The following is an 18,067-nucleotide window of genomic DNA, read 5'->3' as shown; positions in this document are numbered from 1 at the left end:
AAGGGGCGGAGCTACAAATGAGAAACACATGGTGGAAATCTACTGACAAGAGACACAGAGGAGTACAGGTCACGTGAGGAAAACACACAGAGACATGAGACAGGGCTAAGACATGACACTTAATCTCTCCTCCTCATCTGAGTTTAAGAGTTACTTCTTCTAGTTCTCATCCTATTAATCAACACCTGGTTTGGTATATTTTTGGTAAATGTGGTAAATCAGGTGAGCTGCTGACGGAACTGAACATAACATACACATGCTGGCTGAGGAGCATCCAGGAGAAATCTGAAATCTCTACACTTTGTTCTTCAGCTCGGCTCACAGGATATAACACTTATACTTAGTTAAAAATGAGAAATCCTTGTTGCATTTTACTGTACTTTTATATTTATTTGCATCTGTTTAAATCATATGTGGTGCTTTTTTTCAGGTAAAAACACTGATATTGCTGAGATAAATGGATTAGTGTCACTTGCTTTGATGCCTTAAACTTTTGCACAGTACTGTGTATAAGTGCAACTTCGCGATTCATACTTAGATACAGTTTTTTTGACTGTGATTATGATGAGCACTGTGATCCCACAATGCAATAACACAATAATAGATATATAATAATAATGAAATAAAGCGTTGATGTTGCTACACTGTTATAAATGCCTCAGTCTTGCTGTGGTTTTATGTTTTAATTTTTTAAGTGAGTAAAACCTAAAACCTGCGTTTTTGTATCCAGCCTCCGGTACATTCTCTCTCACAGCTAGCGCGAGAGCTGATGCTTAATCTTTGTGAAATGAGAGAACACACAGTTCTGGAAAAGTTACGTCCTGCTGTTTGCTGATAAGCTTTGCAGGAGAATCTCTAAGTGCAGTTTTGCAGTTTTTTGGTCTTTCAAAGGTGGGAGATTTTCAAATGTTTAAATTGGTTTCTGACTGAAAGATCTAAAGAATCCAGAGTTTTTAAGAAACCCTCAAAAGTGCAAAAAGTCAAAAAGCACGTCTACAGGTAGCCTTGCTATATATGAACTGATTTAATAGAAAGATATATAACTGTGTGCACAGATGAAAAACTGAAAGAAATTATATCATTATGCAGTGATGCACTTGTGGCTTAGCATGTCCAAACCAATATCCAGAGTACAGAATGACCTTGAGTGGATTATTGTGATTATATCACACTTATAATAGTAGTGAAACTGTAATAGATAGTTCAGACATAAAAAAAAAACTGAATAAGAAGAAGAAATGGATGGCACTTTTCCAAAGCATGGACCCTCAACTCTTCTCAGCACTGCAGTGATTAGCATGGTGGTGGTATATGAGGTGTTAGTGTGTGTTGAGCTGGTGGTACAGTGAGTGGATCAGATACAGCAGTAATTAGCAGTGATTAGCAGTGATTAGCATGGTGGTGGTGTACGAGGTGTTAGTGAGTGTTGAGCTGGTGATACAGTGAATGGATCAGATACAGCAGTGATTAGCAGTGATTAGCATGGTGGTGGTGTATGTGGTGTTAGTGTGTGTTGTGCTGGTGGTACAGTGAGTGGATCAGATACAGCAGTGATTAGCAGTGATTAGCATGGTGGTGGTGTATGTGGTGTTAGTGTGTGTTGAGCTGGTGGTACAGTGAGTGGATCAGATACAGCAGTGATTAGCATGGTGGTGGTGTATGTGGTGTTAGTGTGTGTTGAGCTGGTGGTACAGTGAGTGGATCAGATACAGCAGTGATTAGCATGGTGGTGGTGTTTGAGGTGTTAGTGTGTGTTGTGCTGGTGGTACAGTGAGTGGATCAGATACAGCAGTTATTAGCAGTGATTAGCATGGTGGTGGTGTATGTGGTGTCAGTGTGTGTTGTGCTCGTGGTACAGTGAGTGGATCAGATACAGCAGTGATTAGCAGTGATTAGCATGGTGGTGGTGTATGTGGTGTTAGTGTGTGTTGTGCTCGTGGTACAGTGAGTGGATCAGATACAGCAGTGATTAGCAGTGATTAGCATGGTGGTGGTGTTTGAGGTGTTAGTGTGTGTTGAGCTGGTGGTACAGTGAGTGGATCAGATACAGCAGTGATTAGCATGGTGGTGGTGTATGAGGTGTTAGTGAGTGTTGAGCTGGTGGTACAGTGAGTGGATCAGATACAGCAGTGATTAGCAGTGATTAGCATGGTGGTGGTGTATGAGGTGTTAGCGTGTGTTGAGCTGGTGGTACAGTGAGTGGATCAGATACAGCAGTGCTGCTGGAGTTTTTAAACACCTCATTGTTTCACTGCTGTACTGATAATAGTCCACCATTCTGTGGGCAGCATCCTGTGGCTGGCATCCTGCAGGTAACATTCTGTGGGCAGTGTCATGTAAGCAGTGTTCTAAGGGCAGCATCCTGTGGACACTTTCTTGTGGACAGTTTCCTGTGGACAGTTTCCTGTGGGCAGTGTTCTGAGGGCAGTGTCCTGTGAGTGGCTTCATGTGGGAAGCAGTATTCTGTGGGCAGTGTCCTGTGGGCCATGTTCAGAGGGCATTGTCCTATGAGCAGCATTTTGTGAGCAGTGTTCTGTAGGCAGCAACCTGTGGACTGTGTTCTGAGGGCAATGTCCTGTAGGCAGTGCTCTGTGGACACAGTCTTTTGGGCAGCATCCTGTGGGCACCGTCTTGTGAGCATAGTCGGTTGCGCAGCCTCCTGTGGACAGTGTCCTGTGGGCGGCGTCCTCTGGGCGGCGTCCTGTGTCTGGCACCCTAAGGCCTACATCTTGCTGTTTCCTGTGGGCAGTGTCCTGTCAGTGGCGTATTGTGGGAAGCAGCATCCCGTGGGCAACGTTCTGTGAGCACCATCCTATGGGCAGCATCCTGAGGCCTATATCTTGCAGGCAGTGTTCTGTGGGCAGTGTCCTGTGAGAGGTGTCCTGTGTCCGGCATCCTGCGGCCTATATCTTGTGTGCAGTGTCCTGTGGACAGTGTTGTGTAGGCAGCATCCTGTGGGCAGTGTTCTGTGGGCAGTGTCCTGTGGGCAGCATCCTGTGGGCATTGTTCTGTGAGCACCATCCTATGGGCAGCATCCTGAGGCCTATATCTTGCAGGCAGTGTTCTGTGGGCAGTGTCCTGTGAGAGGCGTCCTGTGTCCGGCATCCTGCAGCCTATATCTTGTGTGCAGTGTTCTGTGGGCATCGTCCTTTGAGCAGCGTTCTGTGAGCAGTGTCCTGTGGACAGTGTTTTGTAGGCAGCATCCTATGGGCAGTGTTCTGTGGGCAGCGTCTTGTGGACAGCATCCTATGTCAGGCATCCTGAGCCCTATATCTTGTGGGCAGTGTTCTGTGGGCAGCATCCTGTGAGCAATGTCCTGTGGGCACTGATGAAGAACTAGAGGATGATGAACACTGTAAACTGTGCATCACCAGATTCAGATCTTCTGTCTCTGACTTTACTACATTTATCTACAAGGTGTTTCAGCTGTAGGTAGGAGTGTGTAATAGAGTGGAGGACAGTGAGAGATTAAACACAGTGTTTAAAAACTCCAGCAGCACTGCTGCTGTATCTGATCCACTCACTGTACCACCAGCACAACACACACTAACACCTCATACACCACCATCACCATGCTAATCACTGCTAATAACTGATTTTAATGACGTTTGCAGGCTGTTTTTAAGCTACATTATGAAATCTATTCTCTGAATAAATGTAGGACCTCTGTACTTTACATTACAAAACCTTCACAATATTTGTAAACACTACACGAGTCATCTCTTTCAGAAGCTGAAGTATAAACATCCCCACCAATTCTGCTTTCTGAAAAAAAAACACAGAAATTAGATTCTCTCAACACTTTCAAAGAAGACAATTTCCTGTTTGAGAAATTATAGTCCCACCATTAAAGATCAGCGATGCTGCAATCAGGAAGATCACTCCAGTTGCAATTAAACGGTGTGTAGGAGACACCCCAACACCCCGATGGAATGATAATCAGATCCTCTTATCCTCCTCTTTTCCTCTGCACTTCCTCCCCAAATCCCCCTTTTCTCTTCCCGTAGTGTCAGGATGTCTAATTAGCCCTTATTCACAAAACTGTGGGAATGCAGAAAACACACAAAGCAAAGCAGTGGAATAATGAGGGTCTAGAGGGTGATAGGAGGTCCACGGACAACCATAAGGGAAGATTCTTAACCCTTAGATCACTATAGACCAAACAGCATGACCAGAACTAGATGTTAAAACTGGTTAATATGGTTGAGCAGCTTAAATCAGTTAAGGGTGTGGTTTTGTTCGTATTTGGTTAAACCACCAAACCAGCATCACCAAGCATGGCACCCAGCATAATCACAATAGTCCCCATCCAATATCACTAGTGGTCTTGTCCCATATCACTATTGGCTTGCCCCACATCACAACCGGCCTCGTCTAATATCGCTAGCAGCCTTCCAATATTGCTACGGTGGCGCTGGCACACTGGATATATTCCCCATTCCATATTACTACCGGCCTCGTCCCATTATGCTATCAGTCTTGCTACCTGCCTCCCAACATTGCTACTGTGGCATTACAACACTCGTTACAGGCCTTGTCTCATATCACTACCGGTCTCAGTACTATCACTACCGTTTTTTTTAGAGAATAGGGCGAGCACAGAAACTCCAGAGTGTGAGAAATCAGTCTTTTTAAGTGTGACCTTGTTCCAGACTGAGGCGGTTCTGATTAAAGCGCAGTCCACTGGGTGGAAAATTCCCAGCGAGCTCTGAAGGAGATGGGAGAAACAGGGGCGGCTCCTTCAGAGAGAGATGGATAATTAGATTGTGAGTGTCTTGCATTGATTTCTTTCTCTGCTAACATGAGTCGAAGCTTGTGTTCACTTTGGTTTTTTTTATTTTCCTCTTTATAAGACAAGTAAAATGATGGTGCTTTCAGAAACACTGCTGTACACTGCGCTCCAGCTGCACGCCTGGCGGATTCTGATTGGAGGATATTGTCTGTATCCGTCAAAACAGCCACAGTGAGGCATGAAGACAGATTCAAATGCGCTATGTTGTGATTTCTAAGATGTAGAGTTTGCTAGAGGCCTGTGTTTACCAATACTGTGTACAGTTTAGAGTGTTTTAGTACTTTCTGCCTGTCTGAACAATATTTATAAATTTCAAGTTCACTTAAAGTATCAGTCAAAAGTTTGGAAACACCTTAAATCCAGTATTATTATTTTTTTAATGTTCTGCATTGTAGATTAAAGCTAAAGTCATCCAAATTATGAGTATGAGAATTATGGGTTTCAGTTAACAGCTGTGCTGAACTCGTCAAGAGTAAATTTTTTGAATTTCTTGTCTCTTAATGTTTGAGAGCATCAGTTGTAAAGTGGTGAAGACGTAGAGTTGGTATACAGTGAATAGACCATCAAATGTTATGATGAAACCAGTATGAATCTACAGTGCGTATAGTTTTTACAATAACAATAGTAACTGTGGAGTGAATTTAATCCAGTATGAATCTGCAGTGTGTGCAGTTTGACAATCAGTTAGTAATAATGATGAATTGAGTTTAATTCAGTATGAATCACCAGTGTGTGTATTTTTTTTTATTTGACAGTTTGTCAGTATTAACGAAGGATTGAGTTTAATCCAGTATGAATCTGATTTGTCTGTGGCTTTACAATCTGTCACTAATAATGATGAATTGAGTTTAACTCAGTATGAATCTGCAGTGTGTGTGTGTAGTTTTACAGTCTGCCAGTAATAACAATGGAGTCGGTTTAATCCAGTATGAATTGTCTGTGTGCTTTTTTACAATCTGTCAGTGATAATGATGGAGTTGAGGTGTATTCTGTACTATGGATGTTTGTCCCTTCTTGTTTGTAAGGCCTTTAGCCCAGATAGGTTCATGTGTCCAGCTGAACTATTTCTGAGAAGTCCAGTTCTATACATGATTGGACTGGGAGAGAGAGACCTGGGACACCGAGAATTGACGAGCTCTCTCCCACACTTTGCTTCTGATTGAAATAAATATTTTGTTCCAGTTAAGAAGGCAGTGTGCACTGAGCTTTATTTCAAGAAAAACAACCTTCCAAGAACACCCAAAGAGGAGTCCACAAGAGACAAGAAGACACAACATTGGTTTAATCCAGTATGAATCTGCAGTGTGTGTAGTTTGATACAGTTTGACATTAATAAGCATAGAGATATTTAAATCCAGTATGTATCTTCAGTTTCTTTTAGTTTAGCATTAATAATTGTGGAGTGAAGACTCTTCTGTTATCTGGTAACACTTCAGATCTTAGATCTCTGAGCCAGTATGAATCAGAGGGCGTGGTGATGGGGATCTCATCCGTTCGATCTGGTCCTGTGTTTTATTTACAGGCTGTCAGCTGGTGAGCTGGTCTGAGGTCTGTACATGTTTAATATGCAGTTCAGGATGAATGTAAAACAACAGAGCAGCAGCAGCTCCTTCCTGTTTTAAATAAAACAGCTGGAGTCTTCATGACACCACTGTCAAAACCAGCCAATGTGCTTTACAGACTGGATCACATGACTCACTGATTCAGATCCCTCTCATGTAGCGCCATGGGTAAAAACACATGTCGTTTCAGTAGGCAAGCTGACCTCCCCTACACAAACACACACCTCCCACACCCATGTGAATCTGAACCCAAGCTGCCAAACAGTGTATGTGTGTGTGTGTGTGTGTATGGGGGTGGGGGGGTTGGTAGTGTGTGTTATCAATAAAGCGTAGCTTGTGCCAGACAGACCTGCCTATCAGACCCATCACACCCAGACAGCAGTGATGTTCTTATCTGTAGCTCTGCATCACCATCAGACGTGCACCACTGTCCCACCCACAGCATCACCGCTCCAATCTGCAGAACCGTCAACAGCTTCAGATCCACATCTACACCTAAACCAAACCTGAGAACCAAACACAGAACCTGATCCAGAACAGCACCATTCTAGACCAAGAACCAAACACTATAATCTAATCTAAACCTAAACCAAACCTGAGAACCAAACACAGAACCTGATCCAGAACAGCACCATTCTAGACCCAGACCCAAACACTATAATCTAATCTAAACCTAAACCAAACCTGAGAACCAAACACAGAGCCTGATCCAGAACAGCTCCTTTCTAGACCAAGACCAAACTTATAATCAAATCTAAACCTAAACCAAACCCAGACCCCTTATCCAAACCCCCAAACTCAAAAACAGGTCCATTCTAAACCAAGACCCAAACCCTATAATCAAATCCAAACCTAAACCCAAAAATCAGAGAACCAAACACAGAATCTAATTCAAACCCCCAAACTCACAGACTCATTCTAGACCAAGACCCAAACCCTACAATCAAATCTAAGCCTAGACCAAACCTGAGAACCAAACACAGAACCTGAGAACCAAACACAGAACCTGATCCAGAACAGCACCATTCTAGACCAAGACCCAAACACTATAATCTAATCTAAACCTAAACCAAACCTGAGAACCAAACACAGAACCTGATCCAGAACAGCACCATTCTAGACCAAGACCAAACTTATAATCAAATCTAAACCTAAACCAAACACAGACCCCTTATCCAAACCCCCAAACTCAAAAACAGGTCCATTCTAAACCAAGACCCAAACCCTATAATCAAATCCAAACCTAAACCCAAAAATCAGAGAACCAAACACAGAATCTAATTCAAACCCCCAAACTCACAGACTCATTCTAGACCAAGACCCAAACCCTACAATCAAATCTAAGCCTAGACCAAACCTGAGAACCAAACACAGAACCTGAGAACCAAACACAGAACCTGATCCAGAACAGCACCATTCTAGACCAAGACCCAAACACTATAATCTAATCTAAACCTAAACCAAACCTGAGAACCAAACACAGAACCTGATCCAGAACAGCACCATTCTAGACCAAGACCAAACTTATAATCAAATCTAAACCTAAACCAAACACAGACCCCTTATCCAAACCCCCAAACTCAAAAACAGGTCCATTCTAAACCAAGACCCAAACCCTATAATCAAATCCAAACCTAAACCCAAAAATCAGAGAACCAAACACAGAATCTAATTCAAACCCCCAAACTCACAGACTCATTCTAGACCAAGACCCAAACCCTACAATCAAATCTAAGCCTAGACCAAACCTGAGAACCAAACACAGAACATGATCCAATAACATCCAACACTTCTAAATCTAGAACCAGGTTTAGAATAAAACCAAATCTTGACTCAGATCAAGACTATATTCAATCTAGACTTAGATCTGGATTCAATTCAGCCCTGAACCCAGACACATCTAAATCTAGACTCAGATCCAGATTAAATAGCACCCTGGACCCCAACACGTCTAGATCTAGGCCCAGGTCTAGACTAAATTGAATTCTGGACTCCTACACATCTACATCTAGACTAAATTCATCCAGAACCCCAACACATCTAAATCTAGACCCATATCTAGAATAATTCAAACCTGAACCCCAACACATCTAAATCTAGACCCAGATTCAGACAAAAATCAATCATGGACCCCCAACACATCTAAATCTTGACCCAAGTCTAGACTAAATTCAATCTGGGCCCAAACACATCTAAATCTAAACTCATGTCTAGACTAAATTAAATCCTGAACTTCAATAGATCCAAATTCCAGGTCTAGAATTAATCTAATTCTGGAATACAATACACCTAATTCTAGACCCATATCTAGACTAAATTCAATCCTGGACTGCCAACACATCTAAAACTAGAATGTCAGGAGATACAAATCCCAGATCTAGAATAAATCTGGTTCTGGACTCTGATACATCTAAAACTAGAGCCATATCTAGAATAATTCAAACCTGAACCCCAACACACCTAAATCTAGACCCGGGTCTAGACTAAATTCAATCTGGACCCCAACACATCTAAATCTAGACCTGGGTCTAGACTAAATTCAATCCTAAACTCCAAAATATTCACATCTAGACCCTCCTCTAGAACTCAGACTAAATGTACAGTAGAGAATGAAATTGGATCTACCTAGAAGAGATATTCAACACATCCAACACACGCAAAATACCCAAGATCACACTAAATTTAATCACAGACTCCAACAAATCCTAATCTAGGCCCAGACCCAAAAGCAAATTTCCCAAATAATAGATCAGACTCAAATTTATTCTGGATTAAACTCAAACATCACTCTATCTGCTCATCTCCCTCTAATCATAAACTGACCATAGTCATCCACATCCACAGCATCCACACAGCACTGAATTCTGGGATTCTGGGTAAGGAGGACCACTCGGCCGCTGCGTGTGAAAGTGATGATGTGCGTCCGGGCCTGGGCTCGTTCTGACAGATTCACACAGAGTAATATATGTGCAAATTAGCAGATCCAATCAGAACTGCAGGACCGGCTGCTTCCTGGAATAATTGTGCTTGCGTTTCTTCTGCTCGAGGATGGAAATGGGTACGGAATCAAGCGCTTGACATTTAGAACGAGGCCTGGGTCGCGGGGAACGCCTGGTTGACAGGAGGGTTTCAATTTCAGACCACAAAAAGGCTGAGACGAATGTACATCACGGCCCGGAGTAGATCACCTCATCCCTCATTCTTTCTCTTCCTTTTCCTATTTCTGTCTATCCAGATTTGAGCGGAATAGAGTGTTCTTTCTTATGCTACATGATGTGACTGTAATGCATCTAAAATGCAGGTTTAGTTAGGACCACTTTTATATTTTCTAATTTTTTCTTGTTTGTTAATAATTTAAAAATGTGAAATATATATAAAACATTAAATTGGCCTGTCACAATAATATTCATTAATTTATTTATTTTGTGGACAATACATAGTGACAGAAATTATTGGGATAATTGATATCTTTGTCATTTTGAGAAAATTAAATTCCACTAAAATAAAAATAAAATTATACCTTTTTTTAAAGACAAAAACATTTTAATTTATCATAATTTGGGAAATATATCCTTTTTTCACCTATTGCAGGTTATTGAATCTCTAATATGTATGTATGTGAACAAATATACAAATAAACACAATAGATCATATCACCGTTATATAGCAGGCCTAACATCATGAATACATATTAATAGTGGTATAAGTGTGTATTTTAGTTGCCAGATATTATATTACTGCACTGAAACTTAATCATAATTTAATTATTTAATTTAATTTAACACTTTCTATTACTCCACCCCATCTCCACAAATTCCCATTACTCCCCCCCATACCTTTTTAAGGTTGCACTGCTTAATTCCCATCATTTTAATGTAGAATTATTTCAACCTACCTTCTCCAGGCCTTTTTACTTCACTCCCAACACCTTAACACTTAACTACTTTAAATAATATCATATTACTCCACCCCCATCTCCTTAACACTGCATTACTCAGTGCCCTACATCGCTGTGGACATGAGATAAATTGAGAGTGCTTTTCCAAAATGGAGTAAAGTGTGTATAATGCAGGTATTTAATACTGGTCAGATGCAGCAAACAAATGTAGGGATGCACAATATATTCGCTCAGCATCATCAGTTTGAATGATTTGTGCATACACAATAGTCACTTCGCAAGACAAACATGTCCAATCATTGATTTCCAGACAAACATAGATGATAATTCTGGCACTCTTTTAACATTGCAATGCATATTAATACATATCGGACATTTTGTTTTTGCCAACTAACTAACACAGGTAGTGACCAATAAACACACTGAAGTTCACTACAAAACAAATGTAGCAAGATAGCAAATACAGTATAAATCTATAACATGGACAAGTGATTTTACTGTACAACTCTGCACCTTTATGAAAATAAAGGTTTTTATACTTTGATGCTCATTGCTATCTTACTTAAGCAGGTCAGATTCCTTTGCTGAGAAGCATTGAACACGTCCAGGTAGTTCTGCCATTAAAATAGCAATCCACCAAAATCAGAGTGCAAAACATACCCATGATTATTTTTGTGTGTTTCAAGCTGCACAAGGTATACTTTTCCCATCGTTACGATAGCAAAGACAGGCAGACATGCCCTAAATCAAACTTGAAGGCTCACTCATAGATAGCTAAAATAGTATCCTTAGTCTATTTGGAAAAATATATAGTAAAAAAGGTAAATATAAAGAGGAAGGTAATAAAGTTATCTTCTTCACCACCTTTTAACCTTTTTTTTTATCTTGACTAATGCTACTTTATGCTGGATGTCCACTGAGACAATTCAGTACTGCATATTAGATTCACATTTAAGTGTATATTTTGTTACAAAGACATAAAACTGGTTCTATTTGAGTCTGAAGCTAAAGGTAGAATGATTTGACAAATATGGAGGAAATTCTGTTTTTTTTTTTGTTTGCTTAACATTGCAATACATATCGGAAAACAATGAAGTATCACTATTTTTTTTCTTTATTGCAGCCCTATACTATTGCTAACGATGCCAATTAACTAACACAGGTAGTGACTAATAAACACACTGAAGTTCACTACAAAAAAAATGTATAACTAAATCTATAAATCTATAACATGGACAAGTGATTTTACTGTACAACTCTGCATCAGTATAATGAAAATAAAGGTTATGAGAAGCATTGGACACGTCCAGGTGGCTGCGCCATTAAAATAGCAATTCCGCCAAAGTCAGAGTGTACCTGGCTGTCAGGAGCGACCCGAGCAATACCCCTCCCCGTCTTAAGAGGTCGCACTCGCCTCAGTTTTGAGGCACACCTGCTCATTTTCTAGTGTATTTAAACCACCTGGTCTGTTAAATCTATGCGAGGTCTTGTTGTTGCTAACTTTCCGAGCGTTATTTCTTGATTTACCGTCTGTTTTGGTTACTGAACTCTAGCCTGATTTTTTGGTATACATTTTTTGGATTATCCTGTTTCCGACTTGTTTGCCTGTTATTTTTGCCCGCGGCTTTTCAATAAACCTGCACTTGGATTCTCAATTCCTCTGGTTTGGTCTGTAACACTGGCTCTTAAAGGAAATGACAAGTGACACTCTGATTGGTTTATTTTGCATTATGCCCAAAATTAACCCCAACCATGATTAATTAAGAGAATTAGTACATGCCTTTTAGAGCATTTTAGAGTCGCGCAAGGTCTACTTTTCCCGTCATTAAGAAAGCAAAGACACACAACATGTAAGAATAAAGGTAGATATAAAGAGGACGATTATATCAGTGTTATTATCTTGTTCTATCTTCACTAATGCTACTTTAGGCTGGATGTCCAATGAGACAATTTAGTACTGCATATTTAATGCATATTTAAGTGTATATTTAAGTTTTATATGTAACAAAGACATAAAACTGCTTCTATTTGAGTCTAAAGCTGAAGGTAGAATGCACTGCAAGTTCTGTACATTGTGTCCTTCCTCCCTTTTTGTCTCCAATAAACATATAAACCCATTCTCCTCCAGTCTCCCTTATGCACTAAAGTGCACTTAATATGTACACAAAGAACGAGAGGCTTTCTCATCTGCACCATTACAACATAAATATTTTATTATGCACCTATAATAAAAGGTCCACCTGCTAATTTAGCCTTTTTTTCCGTGCGTATGAAAGTGCTCAGACGGTTTATGTTGTATTTACATCTAAATAAAACATTAGCAGCTCAGGTTCCTCTCAATTAAACCGTTAAATCTTCATATAAAATGTTTGACACCAGCTTTTTCAATAATCATTCTTTTTTTTTACAGTGGTATGAAAAAGTTTGGGCACCCCTGATCATTTTTATGAGTTTCCTTTATAAATCATTGGTTGTTCAGATGAGCAATTTCAGTTAAATACAATATCAGACAAACCAAGTCTCCCTGAAGCTGTGGGAGTCTCCCGCATTTCGGTAGTGGCTCCCTGATGCCCGCGAGTCACATTTAATCTCCCCGGAATTCAGAACGAGTGCCCCAAACGCGCACACAGGCTCTAATCTCTAATCGCGTGTGGGAAGGAGAGAGAGAAAACAGAGAGGGTTCTGATTGGCCTGTTCTCTGTCACGTCCTCGCTATGTTTCCCTGTGTTTTCCCCGTTTCCTAGTGTGTTTCCCCAGTGATTTTCCATCACGTGTGTCTAATTTGTAGCTCCGCCCCTTCCCTAGGTGTTCATTGTTTCTTGTTACTATATATAGTACCCTTTTGTCTATGTTTATCGGTCGGTCTTTGCACCTTCCCCTGTTGTCTGTCACGTCACGTTATAGCTTACTCCACGTTTCTTATTTACTCGCTCTTGTTTATTGTCAGTCACGTTATTTCTAGTCACATTTATTTCCTGTTTGTTTCTTTGTTTATTTTGTATATTATTTACGTATTTATCCCTGTGTCATGTCTGGTGCTGAAAGCACGTCTGTGTCTCCCACATCCAGCTCTATCTGCGATTCTCACAGTAACAACTACAATACCCAGAACGCACCACTCCATGACACAACACACACTCCCGATCACATGACACATCACATGACGCCACCAGGAAGTCCCGAGTACTGATTACTCAGAGTATTTAAGGACCATGCTCACGCTCACACCTTGCCGAGTATCTGTTTGGTAATTCCTACAATACAAAGCGTTTCTCTTGCCCTTGTCTTTATCCGTGTATGATCTTGTTTTTGTTTTCTACCGACTTTGATTCTTGCCTGCTCCCTTGTGTTGGATACCCGTGTATGACCTGGACTGTTTATAGTACTTTGGATTTTTGCCTACCCTGTGATACTGCCTACCTGTGTATGAACTCTGGACTGTCTTCCGGTTATGGTATGGTTTCTCTACACTGTGCATTTTTGGTACTGACCCTGTTTCTGTTGACTACCCCTGTCTGCTCTATAACTTTAAATAAAGTTATTTTATTGTATCTGCACCAGTCTCATTCCTGTCTGGCCCTGACACCCTGTATATATCCCTAGCCCTGTTTTTATCTGTTTTACGTTACTCCCTGTTGTTTAATTATGTACACATATTTATTCGTTATTTCCCTATTTGTTTATTTGTTATTTATTAAAGTCTTGTTCTTACCCGCATATAAGTCCGCCTCCTGTCTGCTCTGCTTCCTCGTCTCTGCTCCCCATTTGTTACACCAATCAGTTTTTAGTGTGGGCGGCAGTGTTTTTCCCCCCTCCCGGATGGGAATTGTTCAGTGAGTGAGAGAAAGCAGATCATGGCAGAGGCAGGGAAAGCAGAGGCAGAGCCTTCCAAAAAGAAAAAATATAAAAATCATTTCACCTCTGAATACTCTAAATTTAATTAAAACAAAAGTAAAGTTTCGTTATCCTTTGAGGTGTATACAAGTTTTTTTTGTTCATTTTTTTTTTTTTTTTGGTGGGGTGGGGGAACTCCCTGAAATCAACTTTTGCAACTTGGGATGTCTGCAATATATCTATAGCAGATGAACACAATAAGATATTTGAGAAAAAAAAAATTTCCAGATAGGATTTTAATAAACTTAGCACTAATTATTGGAACACAAAATTAGTTCGTTAAGCTCATTGACCCTTGACCTACATTCACACAGGCGAATCCTGAGAATTGTAAGAAAGAGTTAAGGAGCCAATTGCAAGTTTTTCTCCTCTTTTTTTATCTTCTCTGAAGACTGACAAGGGACATGGGAGCCTCTCAAATGACATTAAAATAAAGATGTTCAACATCATGGTTTTGAAGAAGGATATAAAAAGCTCAATAATCTCAGAGATTACATTTCTAATATACCTGGTGTATAATAAATAGTGATACAGTTGTTATACTCATTAAATGTATTATAATAATTTTACTGTAAGCATATTTAAAATATGGGGTTACATACATGAAGTAGTTTAAATGTTTAAATGTTACTTTTAAAGTATATTTGAAATAGTTCCATTTTAGTACAGTTAAGTTGTCACGGCTGACCCAGGCAGGGAGACGAGGAGACGGACGCAAGTGCAGGTAAGGGCGAAACAAATAATAATTTATTAAATAAATAACAAAGATAAACAAAGAAACAAGTAAACACGTAACAAAGATAATGAACCAAAATAAACGAGGGAGACTAGAGAACATAAACAAACTAGAGATAATAATAATGATAAACAAACAGGGAATATATACAAGGAGCTAAACTAGAAAAAAAACACAAAGCAGGGTATATACAGGGAAAAACACAGAAACTAAGGCGCGAAAAACAGAGGCTATGAAACACGAATAAACTACGAAGCACAGAGAAAGACGAAACAACAGGGGAAGGTGCAAAGACCGACGGAGACAAAGTGGCAGAGGAGGGCTATATATACTAACATGAAACACACTAGAAGTGGAGACACCTGGGGAAGGGGCGGAGCTACAAATGAGACACGTGGTGGAAAACTACAGACAAGAGACACAGAGGGGCACAGGTCACGTGGGAATAACACACAGAGACATGAGACAAGGCCAGGACGTGACATGAGTACACTTTTAAGTACAATTTAAGTAAGACTTTCATACTATTTTTATACAATTAAAGTATAATAAGTACAAAAAAAAAACTTTTTACTCATTTTAGCGCTCTTTGAATATACTGATTAATTATAATGTGGCTACAAGAACACTTTAGTGCACTATAGCATATTAATAGTTAAAACCATAAAACCTGACTGAACTGGAGTTTTGGATGTTTAGTAAAGAAGAATGGCTCAAAATACCTTCAACCAGACTTTCATTGGAAGCTATAAGTTTAGAGGCTGTTATTTTTTTCTGCAAAAGGAGGATCTACTAAATATTGATGTCTGCAGTGCCTAAATGTATCCATCTGTCTAATTTAGTTTAAAGAATGTTTGCACATTTTCTGTAAATCCTATAAACTATACAATTTCTCTTCTCAAATATCTGTGTTGGTCTGCTATATCATATGTTTAACTGAAATTGCTGATCTGAACAAACAATAATGATTTCTAAAGAAAAATCATGATAATTATCAGAGTTGCCCAAACTTTAGCTTTCAGTACTTTGTTTAATTCTGCTTAATTCTGTATATGTTGTCTGGACAGCCTGTAGAGCAACATGCTGGCTGATGTATTATAACCTCTATTGTTCGACCGTTTCTGACGCAACAGGCCACCCAACTCCTGGTACAAGCTGTGGTAATCTCACGCCTCGACTACTGCAATGCCCTGCTAACTGGCCTCCCGGCCTGTGTAGTAAAACCACTCCAGATGATCCAGAATGCAGCAGCACGTCTGGTCTTCAACCAGCCAAAACGGGCACATGTCACCCCGCTGCTCATTGAGCTCCACTGGCTACCGGTTGATGCTCGCATCAAATTCAAAGCTCTTACAATCGCCTACAAGGTGATGACAGTACAGGCTCCTTCCTACCTGCACTCGCTCCTGAAGGCTTACGCTACCTCCCGGCCGCTGCGCTCCTCCAGTGAACGTCGCCTCGCTTTACCAAACAAACACTCACACAAAGCAATCCAGACTGTTCTCATACAGAGTTCCCCAATGGTGGAACAAACTACCCTCCACTACCAGATCAGGAGAATCTCTCGCTATCTTTAAGAAACTCCTGAAGAAAGAGCTCTTCAAAGAGCACTTACTCTCCTAACACCTCTAACTAACTACCTTCTACTACCAGATCAGGAGAATCTCTCACTATCTTTAAGAAACTCCTGAAGACAGAGCTCTTCAAAGAGCTCTTACTCTCCTAACACCTCTAACTAACTACCTTCCACTACCAGATCAGGAGAATCTCTCGCTATCTTTAATAAACTCCTGAAGACAGAGCTCTTCAAAGAGCACTTACTCTCCTAACACCTCTAACACACTAACTACTTCTAACCTCATTTCCTTCTTCCCCTCCTTCACTCCTCTATCCTATTATTCCCCTTTGACCTCCTTTTATCCCTATCCAAAGATGTTTTACCTTTAAACTTACTAAACCTTACTGCCAAATGTAATGTAATGTAATGTAATATAATGTAATGTTCTCTACCCACTGGACACTGCCATGTTCATTACACTCTGAAGAGGTTAAAATCAAAGGAAACAATGTGAGCAAAGCTATAATTACGCGCAAGTCGTGATTGTCATGATACGCTACAATAGAAAGCCATTAGCGATTGTGCGAGCGTACAATAGCGAGCTATTAGTAACTGTGAGAAAAGCACAATAGCAGGACTTTTCTTTCTTTTTTCCAGCACAGCAAATTAAATCAATCTTATAACAGTATAAGAGAGGACTGTAACTCCTCACTGAATGAGGTTAAAATCCTTCTGTTGTATCTACTGATGTGAGGACACTTTAATCACTTCATACGTACTGATTAAAGGGTTTTTTGTGAGTTAATAATGTGGATTACATCTGCGATCCTCTCTGAAGCATTCATAAAAAAGCTTAATATGGCAAAAAACCTTAGAATTGACTGTAATCTACGACTCACTGTTATCAGCAGCACAGTCACACAGAGTGGGAATCAAACCGTAGTCTTCCACATGGTGTGGTGGCAACATATTACTAGTAGTAGTACTAGTACTGTACCTACTATTACTCAAAATATATAAAGCTCTAGAAAAAAATAAGATTCAGTTTATCTGATTTTACTATTTATAGGTTAATATATGAATAAAATGAACATTGTTGTTTTATTCTATAAACTACAGACAACATTTCTCCCAAATTCCAAATAAGAATATTTTAATTTAGAGCATTTATTTGCTGAAAAAACAACAAAAAAAGACCTCAAATAATGCAAAGAAAATAAGTTCATATTCATATTCAAGTTTTAAGAGTTCAGAAATCATTTTTTGGTGGAATAACCCTGATTTTCAATCAAAGTGTTCATGCATCTTGGCATCATGTCAGCACAGTTTCACAAGGCAGCACAACTCAACAGAACACCGGTCAAAGTGGGCGCCGTTCATGTCAGATTTTATGATATAGAGCGAACTCTGGGGCTTTAATGTGGTGAAACTGCCCAAGCACTGAATCACCAAGTTTGAGGTAAGAGTTTAGAAGCGTTAGTTTAGCTAAAAGAAACATTTATGGGCTTGGGGCCAATTGAGTCTGCAGTTAAGTGCTGTATCTTTATAACTAAGGCTGTATCTCTGAAAACATTTTGTTCTTTGAGTTTTAGAGCTGTAAAACTCAAGTGATTGAGTTGTAGAGTGA

General features: G+C 39.9%; 1 protein-coding gene across 2 annotated transcripts in view; it reads right to left on the bottom strand.

Moving 5' to 3' along the window:
- dpp6a (dipeptidyl-peptidase 6a) overlaps positions 1-18,067 on the bottom strand; it is a 615,874-nt gene that overhangs the window by 340,776 nt on the left and 257,031 nt on the right. The window lies entirely within an intron of this gene.

The sequence above is a fragment of the Astyanax mexicanus genome, chromosome 6 (genome assembly GCF_023375975.1).
Source record: "Astyanax mexicanus isolate ESR-SI-001 chromosome 6, AstMex3_surface, whole genome shotgun sequence".
Taxonomy (NCBI): Eukaryota; Metazoa; Chordata; class Actinopteri; order Characiformes; family Acestrorhamphidae; genus Astyanax; species Astyanax mexicanus.
Note: the sequence above shows the minus strand (reverse complement) of the source record. Positions and strands in the feature narration are given on the sequence as shown.